The 16,381-nt window shown below is 33.8% G+C and overlaps 1 long non-coding RNA gene across 1 annotated transcript in view; it reads left to right on the top strand.

The window, feature by feature from the left end:
- The first annotated feature begins 210 nt into the window (after positions 1–210).
- LOC123639376 overlaps positions 211–16,381 on the top strand; it is a 68,454-nt gene continuing 52,283 nt past the window's right edge. The window contains exons 1-2 of the long non-coding RNA XR_006735706.1: positions 211–225; positions 9,426–9,461. This is a non-coding gene — a long non-coding RNA (uncharacterized LOC123639376). The remainder of the gene's footprint in view (positions 226–9,425; positions 9,462–16,381) is intronic.

Below are 16,381 nucleotides of genomic sequence, written 5' to 3'. Positions count from 1 at the left end.
GAAACATTTCAGAGTTAATTTTTAATTTTGAGCCCATTGAGTAAGAGAATACATTTTTTTTTTTTTTTTTTAAGCAACAAGATCTGGTTCTGTTGCCCAGGCTGGAGTGCAATGGCATGATCACAGCTCACTGCAGCCTAGAACTCCTGGGCTCAAGTGATCCTCCTACCTTAGTCTCCTGAGTAGTTGGAATTACAGGTGTGAGCCACTGCAGAGAGTACTAAGGTATTAAGAGAGTACCTTCTTGTATGTGTGTTGTGGTACATGTGTATAGGAGTTTTTTCTAGGTTATACTTCTAGATGTGGACTTTCTGTATCATAGAATACATTTATGTTCAGCTTTACTAATGCCAAAACGTTTTCCAGAGTAGTAGTAAGCAGTTTATGCTTCCACCAGCAGGATATGAGAATTCCTATTGTTCCATGTGTTAGACAACACTTGGGTACCTCATTGTCCTTTTAATTTGTATTTCCCTAATTACCAAAGAGGTTCCATATATTTATGACCCATTTATCTTTCCTTTTAGGTAAAATGCCTTTTTTTTTGGCTTTCTGTTTTTCCACTGTGGTCTTTTTCTAATTGATTTATGGGAGTTCTTTATATATTCTGGATATTAATTATTTGTTATATGTTGTAAATATTTTCTCTTAGTTTGTTACATCTTTTCAACCTCTTTGTAATGTCTCTTGCTGTACTAAAATTCTTAATTTTGAGGTTTAAATTTCTTCTTTTGTCTTTATGGTTAGTACTTTTAATGTGTTATTTTTTAGAAATTCTTCCCAACCCTTAGATTATTAGCATATTCCCATATTTTGACTTTCACATTTAAATTCATAATTCATCTGGAATTTTATGTGTGTTGCAAGAGATATAATTTTACTTTTTCCAATATCCTTACACATTTCTTGAATAATGCATCCTGTTCCCACTCATCTGCATGCCATCTCTGTAGTTTATCAGATTTCTATATATGTGTGGGCTCCTTTCTGAACTCTCTATTCCACAGCTAAATTTATAATCTTAGTTAATATAACTTTAAAATAATGTTTGATATTTACTAAGTCAAGTTTCCCAGCCCTCTACTGAAAAACGTGTTTTTCTTCTACGGCAGTTCTTTGACTTTCTTGGTCATATTCTTTCCATGTAAATCTTAAAATCAGCTTTTCAAGTTCTGTAAGAAAACTTAATGGGATTTTAAGATACAGATTGAGTATCCTTTCTCCAAAATACTTGGGACCAGAAGTGATTTTGGGTTTTTTCAGATTTTGAAATGTTTGCATTAAATCAATTCAGCATCCTGAATCCAAAAATCTGAAATCTGAAATGCTCCAATGAGTGGGCTTTTGTTGCTTTTTTTGTTTTTGAGCATCATGTTGGTGCTCAAAAAGTTTCAGATTTTGAAGCATGATGGATTTTCAGGTTTTGGATTTGGGATGCTCAACCTGTTATTGCATTGGTTCTATAGATTGGTTTTGAAGAGGTATTGACATCCTTAAGATAATTTATTTTATTATCCATGAACATGATACTTCTCTATGTTTGTTTAAATTTCTTTAATATTTGAATAATATTATATTGTTTTCTTAATAAGATCTTGCATGTATTTGTTGACAGAATTATTCTTTATAATTTAATTATAATTAAATTTTGTGTTTTCAATTATTATAAATGGTATCTTTTAAAAACTGACCCTGCTTAACATTATTGCTGGTATATGCACGTGCAGTTGGCTTTTGCATAGTGATCTGATAATAGAAAAAACTTTCTAAACTCTTTAATTCTAATAGTTTATGCATGTATAGATTCTTTGGGGTTTTCTATGAAGACCATTTATATAAATAATAACATAATGGCCTTTTATTTCTTTCTTATAAATTTGTCTATATTGTATGTGTGTTTGTCTGGTTTGTAGGTTCATACACACTGGCCAGAACATCCAGTAAATATTAGAAATGGAAATAACAGACATTTTTGCAGTGTTACTATTTTATAGAAAATTATTTTAATGTTTCATCATTGAGCATGATGTTTACTGTGGGTTTCTTATAGACATTCTTTATAAAGTGCAGGTTGTTCTTTTCTATTTGTGGCTTACTAATAGTTTTTTTCATGAGTTCTCATTGAATCTTATTGAATGTTTTTTATGCATTTATTGACATAATACCATTTTCTCCTTCAGTTTTTAGTAAATTAAATTGACAGATTTTTCTAGTGTTAAACTAACCATGTGTTCATAAAAAAAACTTTTTAATTTGGCAATATTTGATTTAGTGCATTTTACATTTATTATTATGAATGAAATTGATCTGTAATTACCCTTTTTAATAATGATTTTGTCTGAGTTTGATATTAAGGTTGTACTAACTTCATAAAATGAACTAGGGGCAAGGTTTATTCTTTTGTTTTGTCTCCTGTTAAACTATTTGGGCTTGGTGTTTTCTTTCTTTTAATGATTGATTTGCTTTCTTCAGTGGCTATAGTAATATTTTAATTTCTCTATTTCTCCTTTAGTTTGTTTTAGAGTTTACATTATTGTATAATTTGTCCATTTCACTTAAGTATTATATATTAATATTTTCTCAGAGGTGGATGTAATTACGTGCTGATTCTCTTAGGGACTATTTAAATCTTTTTAGGCAAATCTTTTTTGAATATATTTGTAAACAAAAGACCCTAAAGTCCTCTGATTTCTTTGATCTTAGAGCTTTCTTATCTCTTTTAATGTTAGTTGTGCCCTAGTTTGTTTCCCAGAGTTTGAACCAGCTTTGGAGGTGTCTGTTTAATCTACAAAAGTTTTTGTTAATGGTAATCTTTCTTCTTAGGTGGTGTTCTGGGAGTGTAATAAATGTTTAATAAATATGTATTTTTAAAAAATTTCCACCAGATAAATGGGTTTTGCTGATCTTCACCCAAAATTGGGACCAAATCCAAACCATTTTGATGGCTTAGAAAAGCTAGTGAATGTTTTCCTTTATTTTGCTTAAACTGTCGTAGCCTCTGAACATTATGAGGTTTTCCCATAACCATTTAATTATGGAAATAGTTTCCAATTTTTTCAAATGATAACTTAAAAAAAAAATTGGTTACTCTGATGTGCAATGGAGCATAGTAGATTTTTTTTTTGTTTGTTTGAGACAGAGTCTCCCTCTGTTGTCCAGGCTAGAGTGCCGTGGCGTCAGCCTAGCTCACAGCAACCTCAAACTCCTGGGCTCAAGCAATCCTACTGTCTCAGCTTCCCTAGTAGCTGGGACTACAGGCATGCACCACCATGCCTGGCTCATTTTTTCTATATATTTTTAGTTGTCCAGATAATTTCTTTCTATTTTTTTGGTAGAGACAGGGTCTCGCTCTTGCTCAGGTTGATCTCAAACTCCTGAGCTCAGATGATCTGCCCGCCTCAGCCTCCCAGAGTGCTAGGATTACAGGCGTGAGCCACCGTGCCCGGCCAATTTGTTTTTCATTGATGCTGAACATGAAATGTCCCCAGGTGGTAGAAAGAAATTTCGAAGAAGAAAAACTATTGCCAAATGGGCTTGGGTGGTTCAGAAAACTTGGTAAAAGCAAAAAGTTTATCTCAAATGTGATCTTCATTTTCTGAAGAACTACAACTAACACCATATGTTTGTAAATCACTTTATTAAACTTCTCTTTCCTCCAATTAACATACCTTTGTGTTACCAGTAAATTCACTGCAGATTAAATGGCAATTGGTCATTGGTTAACTGGGAATCAAGAATTTCTTAATGGTGAATTTTATGAATGTAAAAACCAAGATTGCTACTTAATATTATCAGAAGACGTAAGAAAACTTTAAACCCTTCTCAAATTTCTATAGTGAACAACCCATATACTTCCACCTAGATTCTACCATTAACATTTTATTTCTATCCCTCTGTCCTTTCATTCCTTTATTATTTATCTTATTCTTTTAAGGCATTTCAAAGTATATTGCATATATTGGTACATTTTCTATGAAATACTTCAATATGCATATCAACTGGAATTTAATATTTGTTTACAGAATTTTCTTTTGAGGTAAAAACAGAAATGAAATGCATATACTATGAGTACACATTTGCTGAGTTTTAATAATGTGTACACCTATTTAATCCAAACTCCTTTCAATATATAGGACATTGCCATCATCCCAGAAAGTTATGTCTTGCTTCTTCATAGTTTATTTACACCACAATTTACCCTCTACCCCTATCATCCTAACCCTCTGCTCTGAGGCAATTACTGTTCTAATTTTATCCACTGTGAATTAGTTTTGCCTGTTTGAGAATCATAGATTATGTAGTCTTTTATCCAAATCCTCTTTCACTTACCATATCTGACCTTCGTCTGTGATGTTGTGTGAATCAGTAATTCCTTTTTTTAATCACCATTGTATAAATATACCACAATTGGTTTATCCATTTTCCTATTGATGGATGGATTCTTGAATTACATACAGTTTTGGGCTACTAGGAATAAGACTGCTGTGTACATTCTTGTACAAGTCTATTTTTGGACATGTGTTTTTATTTCTATTGGGTAAATACATAGGAATGAAATTGCCAGGTTATAAGGTAAATGTATGTTTAATTTTATAAGAAATTGCCCAATTATTGTTCAAAGTGGTTGTACCGTTTTGCACATCACCCCAGAATGCGTTAGCTGAGTTTTGGTTGCTCCACATCATCACCATCATTTCATGTTGTCAGTTATAATTTTAGCTATTCTGGTAGATGAGTTAGTGATATCTCATCATGGTTTTAATTGCTTTTCCCTGCTAACTAATGATGTTGAGCACCTTTTCATATGCTTGTTAGCTATTCATATATCTTCTTTTGTGAAGTGTCTGTTTAAATCTTTTGCTCAATTTTTGGGGTGAGGAATGTTTCTTTTTATTATTGAGTTGTGAGAGTTCTTTATATATCCTAAATACTAGGTACTTTGCTGTAGATATATGTGAATATTAACTCTCAATCTTTCTCCCAGCTATTCATTTTCTTACTGGGATGTTTTGATGAACATAAGTTTTCCATTTTGATAAAGCCTAATTTATCAGTTCTTTTGTTTAATGTTATTGCTTTCTATGTTCTAAGAAACCTTTACCTTTAAAACACGAAGATGTTCTACAGTTATTCTAAATGTTTTATGGTTTTAGCTATTAACATTTCATTTAGGTCTATGATCCATTTCAAATTAATTTTTGTATATGGTGTGAGTTAAGGGTTGAATTTCTTTTTTTGCATGGATATCCACCTGTTTTAGTACCACTTGTTCAAAAGATTTTCTTTGCTCCATTGTCTTACTTTGGTGCCTTTGTCAAAAATCAAATGACTAAAAGTCCAGACCTATTTTGGGACCTCTGATTTGTTCATTGATCTTTTTGTCAGTCCTTATTGGAATACTACATTATCTTGATCACTATAGTTTTATAGTATTGAAGTCAAGAGTATAAATGGCTCAACTTGGTTCATTTTCAAGACTGCTTTGATGTCCTAGGTTCAACAAATTTCATGTTTGAAATCATAGATTGTATTTTGTGATCACACTGAAATTAAACTAGAAATCAATAACAAAAAAATACCCACGTAATCTAGACATTTAGAAATTAAGTAACACTTTGAAATAATGTGTAGTTCAAGAAGACAATCACAATAGAAATTAAAAATACTTTGAACTGAAGATAATGAATTTATGAAATAGTTTGAGGGATTCAGTTCATGCTGTACAAAAAGGGACATTTATAACTCTAGAAAGTAAAATAGCATATTTTAGAAAATAAAAAAGTTGAAAAATCAACAATCTAAGCTTACATGTTAAGGAATTAGAACGTGAACAGCAAAATAAACCCAAAGAAAATAGAATGAAGGAATTATTAAATATAGGAGTAGGACTTAATAAAACAGAAATCCATCATACAACAGAAAAAATTTTAAAAGTCAGAGGATTAATAAATTAATGACTTGATCCAGAAAGAAAGAAAATGTAAGTTACTAATATCAGGATTGAAAAGGGGACATTACTATAAATCTTACAGACAAGAAAAGAGGTGAAAATTATAAGCAACTTTTTACAAATAAAGTTGACAACTTAGATGAACTGGGTCAAGAATTAGCAAACTTTCTGTAAAGGGCCAGACAGTAAATATTTTGGGCTTTCTGGGTCATAAAGTCATAGCTACTCAACTCTGCCATTGTAGCATAAAAGCAGCCTATGTAGAATATTAAATGAATGGGTACTGCTGCATCCTAGTATAGCTTTATTTATAAATATAGACAGTCTGAAGGCCATAATTTCTTGACCCCTGAAATTGACTAATGCTAATATTAAAAAAAAACAACCTACAAGATTGGCACAAGAAAGAATAGGAAATTTATTTCTATATCTATTAAAGAATCCACATATTAAAAACTTGTTACAAAGGAAACTCCAATCCCAGATGGTTTCCCTGATAAATTCTAAATGATAATACCAATCTTACAAAACCTCTATTGGAAAATAGAAAAAAGAGGAAGTGCTTTGGTGGGGGTGGATCGGTGAGATGTTGGTCAAAAGATGTAAGATTTCAGTTAGAAGGAATAAGTTCGAGATCTGTTATACAATATTGTGATTATAGTTCACAACACAGTATTGTATACTTGAAAATTGCGAAGAGCATACATTTTAAATGTTCTGTGGTAGCTTTGTAATGTATTATATCAACTTGCCTAGGCTGAATTACATTTTCTAGAATTTCCTTCTCTTTATCTGTATGTTTCCAGTTGGAGTGGGCCACGAGAGATATTCTTTATGTGATTTGGAGGGCAGAAGTGAAGCAGAAGTCACTTACATTTCACACGTCATGTCGCTTATCTGATGCCTCATCCTGTTGGCTAGGACAGTAGTCAGGCCTATAACTGCTGCACTTTTCTCTGGATCCACTTTCAGTATCTCTGATTACTGGGAGATGTGTGTGTGCAGTTCTTTGACAAAGGGCACTATACCACTGATGTCAAATGCAGCAAGATCTGATATGAGTTTTAGTCTGTCTTCATGGGTTTCAGCTCATGCTGGTAGATTCCAGTTTGTCCTTGTTCTTCCCTACTTTATATCCATCTTTCCTTCCCAGCTGCCTGCCCTATGGACTCCAGCATCAGATAGAACAATCCGCTTAGGGGAGACTGCTTAATTAGCTCCCATAATTGGATGAGATCAAATCCCTGTAACAAATTGTGTATATGTTTCAGTATATGTGTATGTGTATGTATAAGTGCTTGGTTCTGCTTCTCTGATTGAATTCTTACTGATACACTCCCCAACTCTTTATGAGTCTAGTATAAACTGGATAACCAAAACATGACAAGGATATTACAAGAAGGGAAAATTATAGGCCAATCTTTCTAATGAACACAGATGCAAAATTCTAAAAATATTATCAAATAGAATCCAGTTACATGGAAAGGATCATATTTCATGACCAAGTGAGGTTTATTTCAGGAATGGAAAGTGGTTGAATTTTCAAAAAAAAATCACTAAAATTCATCACTTTTAAGTGAATAAAGGACAAAAGCATGATCATCTCAATAAATGCAGAAAAGCAGTGATCAGCTTTGCCAAATGCTACTGGTTGAATAAGATGAGAGCTGAGAATTTATATGTGGTTTGGCCATGTGGTAGTCATTGGTGACCTAATGAATCAGTTTTGATGACACTGGTAGGCACTGAATCCTGATAGGAGAATGGGAAGAGAGTAAGTGGAGGCAGTGAAAATAAAATAAACAATATACCAGTGATTTACTGGGGAATGGAGAAAAAATTGGGTTCTGGATAGAAGAGGGTATGGCATAAGGAAACATTACTATTTAAAGATGGAATATATTATAGCATGGTGATAATGAAAAGTGGCATTGCTGCATTTGTGGGACACACATAACAAGCAAGGTTTTACATGCTGTTGACAGTACAGAATAAAAAGGACGTTCATTCTCTTTCCCAATCCTTAAGTATGTGTGGTGGTAAAAAGATCAGTGAAGTGAAGACTAAGAGTGTTTGCTATTTAGAAGGCATAGTACTAAGACTGGAGAGGGAGGAGAGGAAGCACATAGCTGTTTAGAGATGAAAGTTATGGGGAAGATAGATGACTAGAGGGGCTCACATCTGGATGGAGAGCAATGGCAACAGTACATGGTACGGTAGATTTGGCTGGCAAAACAATTAGTCCTGGCACTTCCTTAGAAGGTGTGTGTGTGTGTGTGTGTGTGTGTGTGTGTGTGTGTGTGTGTGTGTGTGTGTGTGCAGTGGAATAACGAGGTTATTATTCTGAGAGAGTTTGAATTTGGTTAAGTTGACTCCAGTTTTTTTCTAAGAATCAGCTTGATTTTATCTTTAATTTGAGGGCTAGGAAAGACTGAAGTCTTCCAGCACACAGGTTTTGTAGGGAGTATTTAGAGACTCTTCCTAGGTATGGGACCAAGCTAAGGGTGGTGAAGGTGGTAAAGCTCTTCCATTTTGCTCTAATCATGGTATCTTCTCATCATGCCAATGTAGTGGGTTTGTGGGATGGTGGGATGGAGCTATGGGGGAGTTTATGATGTTCTACTGTAATTAGTACAGCAACTGTGAGACCAGTTGGGCATATGAGACCATAAGAACATTGATATTCTCAAGATTTGTTCTGTTTCAGCAGCTAAACATGGATTAATTGCTTTAAATAATTATGTTGCAACAATATGTATTTGAATTATGACTCTGCCTTGCATGTGGTTTCCTATTTTTAGTTAACTGTATGAGAATTTGAATTCCTCTCTCTATATAAGCACTAGTGGACTGGCTGCTTCCCAGGATATCATTATTAGATGGTATGTCACTCTTAGTGCCATGGAAACAGAATTAATAAAATTGTTTAAAAAGCCAAATGAAGAGCCAGTGGTAGTGAATTGTACATCACCAATTTTTAAAGCTTTAGACTAGTATCTTGGAAATTGCCCTAACACCTTATTGGCACAAATCAAGATAAAAGTAACATTAACAGTTGTATAAACATGGTTAAAATTATGTTCATGGCTAAATTGTCAGTTACTTTGTAAAGATGATTCTTGGGTATTGTTTTGATTCTTAGCAATTTTGGAGTCATCTGGTAGTATGCTTCCATAATAACAATCTCATGATGGCTTTCAACATTGGGTTACCAGCAAGAATTGTTATCTTGTATACATTGATTCATAATTTCAGGTTTCTTCACCATTATGATAAATAGTACATTTAGCCTTCATTGTCACACATGTTAGGAATCTTATGTTTGTGCTCTCATGGCTGTCTGTAGCCCCCAGACATTCCTATTGATCATATTGAAGACTCTAGACTCTCAAAACATTTTGAAATATAATGATTTTATTATGTAGGAGGAATGTGTGATTCATTTGTTTACTTCATTTTCTTCTGTTTGTGATAGAGATTGGATCAGATGAAAGCATCTTGCTTGATATTGGTATGTATGCCAGTCTTTTCATTTGATGTATTTATTGTTCTTTTTTTTGGTCATCATTACTTTGTTTACAATATTCTCTGCTCTTAAAATTTCCTCATCTTTTCTTTCCACCTGTCTAGATCCAAAATAACCTTCAAGACCTTCTCTTGCAGCTTTTTCTGAGTACTGCAGCCAAATCCTCTTTTATGAACTTCTATAACATTTGTATATGTTATCATCCTATTTAAATTTGTTATATTTATTAGTTTATCAAGGCCCTACATGTCTGCAGAAGCTTGTCCTGATGGCTTTACTTCTTCATTGTTCCCTGTATCCACGTTGTGTAACTTTGGAGTGCCTTCAGGTGACCTGCCCACACTTTGACTCTGGCCTCAGGCATGTGACTTGCTTAACTAACAAGATATTATCAGATATGATGCAAGCAGAGGCTTGAGATGGTCTTGCACATTGGGAATTCCCTCCTGAATCTCTGCCATCACCATGAGAACGCTTCCCTGTTAGCCTGCTGCAGAAAGCCACATGGAGGAGAGCCATGTTACTCCAGCTGCCATAGTGGGGGCCATCCTCAATCAGCATACATGCCAGTACTATAACACATAGTTTGCAAATATTTCTCCCATTCTATGGGTTGTCTGTTTGCTCTTTTGATTATTTCTTTTGCTATGAAAAAGCTCTTTAGTTTATTTAAGTCCCATTTGTCTACTTTTGTTTTTATTATATTTGCTCTTGGGTTCTTAGTCACAATTTTTTGCATAGGCCAATGTCCAGAAGAGTTTTTCCTAGGTTTTCTTCTAGGATTTTTATTGTTTCATTCTTCTGCATATGGCTATCCAATTTTCCCAGGACCGTTTATTGACTATTTTGTCCTTTCCTTAGTGTATGTTTCTGTCTGCTTTGTCAAAGATTAGTTGGTTTATGGTTTTACTTTTGAGTTTTCTTTACTATAGCCTTGTATAATTTGAAGTCAGGTAATGTGATACTTCTGATTTGGTTCTTTATGCTAGGATTGCTTTGGCTATTCAGACTCTTTTTTGGTTCTAAATGAATTTTTTGAATTCTGTGAAAAATGACTTTTTTTTTTATTTGAGACAGAGTCTCACTCTGTTGCCTTGGCTAGAGTGCCGAGGTGTCAGCCTACCTCACAGCAACCTCAAACTTCTGGGCTCAAGCGATCCTTCTACCTCAGCCTCCCAAGTGGCTGGGACTGCAGGTGCATGACTAATGTACACAGTCCCACCAGCTTCTTAGACACTGACAAATCATAGGCATAAAATGCTAGATAATAATTTATAGTTGAGGTCTATAAACATCAAAATTTTAGTGGAGTCAATAAATTTAGTACTGTTGAGGCTGTTTTCTGTATTTTTCTTGTTTCTACATAGAGCAAAGATTATGTCAGTTACCCTGTGGTTTAAAGCCACAGTTATTCTGGGAGTACACAGTTGCCATCGTTGAGCAGTAGCTGATCCAAAAGAATTCCAGCCAAGGTCTTGCCAGTGATGGAAAGAAACGATGTGTCCTGGCAGTTGAAAAAAATTGTGTTTTTCTTGGTGGCAATCTTTGTGTCTTGAAGCCCTTCATGTGTTGCAATGTGTGCACATATGAATATTCCCTAAGAGGCAAAGATCATGCTGTCAATTTCAGTCAAACAGGGCTTATCTCTGTATAGTTTGAAGTTATACAGATGCCTAAAAGGTGTTTTGATGTTATTGCTGCTCATGTTGCTGATAACATTCCATGAAAAGTTTTAGAAGTTAAACCATGAAGGTTGTCATGTTATAATTGTTTATGATTTTAATTTTGTTTCTCTCTTCGCATCATCAAGTCTTATGCTGTTAAGTCTCAGCAGGTTTTCTGTAATATGTAAGGGGGTATGAAGTATAATTTCCACCTTTGGCTATGATTTTTTTTGTTGATATTTGCACCTTCATTCAAATTTCTCTAAAATGGTATATCTGCGTGCTTTTATCATTGGACACTGACACTTGATATTCATAATAATCAGAGGAATTATTGTATCATCTGAGTAACAGAAATTCATAATAGAGGCATTTAGTTTTTCCATGCAAAATGGCGTCTGGAAATAATCAGTATAGGGCCATTGTGGTGGCTCCACAATGTCACCAGAGACAAGATTCCCTCTTTGTTTCTTCTTGGCCATACTTAGAACTGGATTCCATCTCCAAGGTTACATGGTGGTTGCTGCAACTCCAGACATCTCCATCATCTATATTCTTGGCTATAAGGAGATAGAAGGGGGAAAGGCAAAAAGGCACATGTCAGCTGAATCAGCAGCTTCCTCTAAAATCTTTCTCTGAAAGTTCCACTAAATGACGTCTGCCTCTCACATAGCCATGGCTTATTACAAAGGAAGCCAAGAAATCATTTTTAGGTGGATCCACTTGGCACTCTATTAATAAATAATATTGAAGTTCTATTAAGGGAGATTAGGGTTATAGATATTATGCTGGTAGCTTATAGTCTTGGCCACTGCTTAGCAGCTGTTATTGTTGGTGAACAGTGGGCAGGTAGAAAAACCCTGCTGTTTTAAGAGGGAACCTGCTGTGAAATTACTGACAAGTCAACTTTCATGTTGTGACTTAAACGCAGCTATATGGAAAGCTAGAGAAATACACTTTCTACTGATTATGTTAATGATATTTTTTTTTGGTGAGTTTTGTTTGATCATAGCTAGTGAAATATGCCTTGTGACCTGAAGTATTCAGTCAGGAAAGAAAAATCCAGCACATAGTAGGCACCCAATTAATCTTTATGAAATGAATCAGATTGACCTGTCTTTCTTTAGTAAAAGTCCATTATGTGGTTTCCTTATTAATCCAGGATACCATTACACTAGTACGGATGATTAATGCCATTTGAGGAGATGTCATCATGCAAACTAGAATTATTTCTTTGTAGTTTAGTTTCCTCAGTTTAAAACATGACAGCAACTTTTACTAAGTACTTATTTTAATAAGGAATTCATATTTGACCAATAAATTTTGTTCAAGTAATGAATATTTAGTGGGATTTTTGCCATTTTATTGTAAAATAATACATAAGTACAGAAAAACACAAATGTGTAGCTTAATGACTTATAAGATAAACTTACCATCACCCAGGTCAAGAAATAGAACTTTTTCACATCCCCACAAGCCACAAAAGTAACCACTATTATTGTTTTTATAGCTATTTATAATTTGAATTTCTATGTGCTTTTATTACTCAAGTGTATATGCATAGACACCATAATTTACTCTTGCTCATTAAAAAAATGTCTCTCTCTGTCTCTCCCGCTCTCCCTCTTTCCATATATGTTTATTTGTGTGTGTGTATATATGAGAATACAGACTGTATGTGTGTGGATATAGTCACACATATCCTCTATATTCTTTCACCATAATAAACCACACTTGTGAATATAACAATTTCTGAGTTCTGTAAGTCCTAGTGAATCATTGAGCCTTAGCCTGGTCTTGTGGAACCCTGACACACCTATATTCTGGGAATAGCTCTATAGAAAATAAGATTCTATTCGTAAGAGTGATCAAAAAGAACACCTTAAAAGACAAAAATAAGCTTTAAAAAGACAAAAGAAAAAAATTTTAATGAGAAATTTAAGAGATTTGAATAAATAGAAAGGGCTTATAATAATATTAATTCTTCCCAGATTATTAAAAAATATTAACAATGCTCATTAAAACCATGATTTTTGCAAAAACCTTGACCATCTGAAAAATAGACGATATATATTTTGGGGAAAAGAATTCTGCATAGAGCATTGTCTCCAGATAGTAAAACTTATTTTTTAAAAGCTATAGCAATTAAAATATTATGGTACTTACAGAACCAGGAATAGATAAGTAAATGAATTGAATGGAAAGCTCAAAAATATACTCAAATTTTATTAGAATTTAGTATAAGCTAAAAATTCATTCAAATCAATGAGGAAAAGTTGTTTTAATCAATGACTGCTGTTAAGGTAATGGTCTAATCATTTGGGGAAAAGTACAGTTAGAACTCTATTAGTCCTTATAGGAAAATGTAGTCCAAATATTATTACAAGCTTGAGTCACTTAACAACAGGGATAGGTTCAGAGACACGCATCATCAGGTGATTTCATTATTGTGTGAACATTGTAGACTGTACGTACACAGACCTAGATGGTATAGCTTATGAAACATCTGGACTATATGGTATAGCCTATTATTGCACCTAGTCTACAAACCTGTATATCATGTTACTGTACTCAGTATTGTAGGCAGTTGTAACAGAGTGGTATTTGTATATCAAAATGTATCTAAACATAGAAAATATACAGTGAAAATATGGTGCAAAAGATTTAAAAAGTGATACACTTGTATAGGGTACTTAACCACGAATGGAGCTTGCAGGCCTCAAAGTTGCTCTGGGTGAGTCAGTGACTGGTGAGTGAATGTGAAGGCCTAAGGTATTACTGTACACTATTGTAGACTTTATAAACACTGTACTCTTAGACCACACTGAATTTATTTTTAAAAATTTCTTTAACAATTAACCTTAGCTTACTGTAATTTTTTACTTTATAAACTTTTAAATTTCTTTTACCTTTCTGACTCTTATTGTAATAACTTAGCTTAAAACAAAAACACATTGTATAGCTATACAAAAATATTTCCTTTATATCTTTATAAGCATTTTCTATTTTTAAAATTTAAAATTTGATTTTACTTTTTTGTTAAAAACTAAGACACAGACACACATTAGCCTAGGCCTACACAGGGTCAGGATCATCAATATCACTGTCTACCACCTTCGTATCTTTCCCACTGGAAGGTCTTCAGAGGCAGTAACACCCATGGAGCTGTCATCTGCTATAATAACAGTGCCTTCTGGAATACCTCCTTGAAGGACCTGTCTGAGGTGGTTTTACGGTTAACTTTTTTTATAAGTAGAAGAGTACACTCTAAAATAATAATGAAAGATATAGTAAATATATAAACCAGTAACAATGGTTTATTATCAAGTATTATGTACTGTACCTAATTGTATGTACGACTGACAGTGCAATAGCTTTGACACCAGCATTACCACAAACACGAGAGTAATGCACTGCTCTACAATATCACTGAGCAATACGAATTTTTCAGCTTTGTTATTATATGGGACCACTGCCATATATGTGGTTTCTTATTGACCAAAAGGTCATTATGCCATGCATGACTATATATTTGTGTACATGGAAAGATATTTTTTAATACAGGCAGTCCCTGGGCTATGGACGACCTGTCTTATAGCATTCCATACTTAACCAGTGTGCTCCCAAGGGTCCACACAAGGATAATTTATAATTAATTTAATAATTTGGGAACTAGTTTCTTCCACACACGTAAACAAACCTGCGTGGTATAAGTGGTTCGTTGGTGCAGCATTTTTATGCTAGTGACTGGTTTCATTGTTTATACAGTCACTTATGCACAGCATCACATTTGTCTTAGCTTTTTTATTCTATTTCGTGAGTCTGTGTTTACCCTTATGAGCATGCCTCCAAAGCAAAAGTCCAATGCAAGTCCAGGTGAGCCTGCAGTGAAGAGAAAGGTGATTACAATGAAAACAAAAGTAGAAATAATTAAGCGTTCAGAGAAAGGCCAGACACCATCATTCATTGGGAAACATTAGGCTTCAGTTGCTTGACTATTGGAACAATTATAAAGGATAAAGTGAGAATAATGGAACGTGTAAAAGGCAGTGCTCTAATGAAAGCATCAATTATTGCTAAGTGGATTAATTATTGAAATGGAAAGGTTATTGATTTGGTGAGAAGATCAAAATAAGGATAACATTCCTATTCGCCTAGGAATTAAAAGAAAGAATACAATGGTTTCTGTAGCTTATTATTACAGTACAAGGGTATTAATATTTTTATTACAGTATTGCACTGTAGTATTACCACATATGAGCCATTATGATATTCTTATTATTACTACCATATATGTGCTGTTTATCAGGGATCCAAGTAAAATTCAACCTAAAGATGTTCTCAGAAACATATTTTGTCCATAACCCAGGGACTGCATGTATATTATTTTATGAAAAATACAAAACCATTTTAGGTTACATTTTAAAAACACCAAGCATATATTTATTTGTGTGTTTGTGTGTCTCCAAGATTATGCGCTCATCCCTTGTTATTTGTGGGGGATGGGTTCCAGGATACCAAAATCCATGGATGCTCAAGTCTCTTGTATAAAATGGCATGGTATTTGCATATATTCTATACACATCCTCCCTTATACTTTAAATCATCTCTAGATAACCATAATAACTAATACAATGTAAATGTTATGTAAATGGTTATATTGTATTTTTGTTTTATAACTATTTTTTGTTTCAGATATTTTTGATCTGCAGTTGGTTGAATCTGTGGATACTGAACATACCAATAGGGAGAGCTGACTGTATGCTAAAGTAGGGACAGTGTTATTTCTGGGTAGTCGGATTCTAAGAAGTTAAAATACATGCATTTACTTTTCTTTGTGTTTATTCTGAATTTTCTAAATTAAACCTGTTATAGAAAAATATCTAAAAACAACTGACCTCTATAATTTTATCAGAATTCATATAGGCAATATACTTTGATATAGGAATAGCTGATAAAAATTGATTTATAACACATAATTCATCCATTTTCATCCTTTACTGATTCCTGCTGATTCCACAGCTCCATGTTGAGACTTCCTTCCCCATGTACCAATACATAATTTGATCTATTTTCTTGATTTTCAATATTCCCATTTTGTCTATGACCAGTAATTTCCTTTTTGTTGTGACCCTGTAACTCCCCACACCTAATTATTGCCCTGTGGTCAGTTTTGTTTGAATATATTCTCATCTAAAGAGTAGTTATGACTGTTTAAGATAATATTGGCAAGGATTTGAG

The sequence above is a fragment of the Lemur catta genome, chromosome 6, assembly GCF_020740605.2.
Source record: "Lemur catta isolate mLemCat1 chromosome 6, mLemCat1.pri, whole genome shotgun sequence".
NCBI lineage: Eukaryota > Metazoa > Chordata > Mammalia > Primates > Lemuridae > Lemur > Lemur catta.
This window is presented reverse-complemented; position numbering and strand designations above follow the sequence as displayed.